We start from the raw sequence: 715 nt of genomic DNA, 5'->3' as shown, positions 1-715 counted from the left end.
CCATTGGAATCCTGCGGGAGGAATCCTCTCCTGCCATTGGTCCGATGCTCCGCTCCAGTGCGTAGCCCATTGTTCCAATGGCCCAAGGTGCCCCGCCCAAATCTGCATAGCGGCGCACCATTGGTCCATGGGAGCCCAGGGGAGGAGTCTCATCCCCACCCGGAGCCCGCAGCACCTCCCCCCAGGTCCGTTGGAGCCCCGCCCTCGCTGTTTGTCCGGTCGGGCCCAGGGCGCATCTGGCTGCCGGGGGGCGTGGAGTGGCTGGGGGAGGGGAGCGGAGGGGGTGGGCTTCTGCCGCCCTGGCCGGCCAGAGCGCGAAGTGGTCAGCCCGACCGCCCAGCCACCAAGCATTTCCATAGTGGCCTTTTCTGAAAAGCCGGGTCTCAGGCCGCGCCCGAGGGCTTGTGGCGGGGCCACTCGGTCCGTGCGCGGGTCCGGGCCTGCGAAGCGGCGCAGTCATCTCTCTACGGCCTCCTCTCCGACCCCGTCCTCCTGACCTCTGCAGCCTGGCACACAGCTGGTCCCCGGCTCCCGGACTCTCTTCTCTCTGGGTCTTCAGGGCACCTCTCTGGCTCCGGCTCTCCCTCCGCCCCTTCTCCTCCCCTCTGTCTCTCTCTGTCTGTCTCTGTCTCCCCTCTCGGTTTCTGTCTCTCTCTGTCTCTGTCTCGCTCTCCCTCTGCCCCTTCTCCTCCCCTCTGTCTCTCTCTGGCTCTCT

The sequence above is a fragment of the Petaurus breviceps genome, unplaced genomic scaffold, assembly GCF_028583685.1.
Source record: "Petaurus breviceps papuanus isolate PSGF00001 unplaced genomic scaffold, PetGlider_PUasm1.0 527, whole genome shotgun sequence".
In the NCBI taxonomy this organism is placed as follows: Eukaryota; Metazoa; Chordata; class Mammalia; order Diprotodontia; family Petauridae; genus Petaurus; species Petaurus breviceps.
This window is presented reverse-complemented; position numbering follows the sequence as displayed.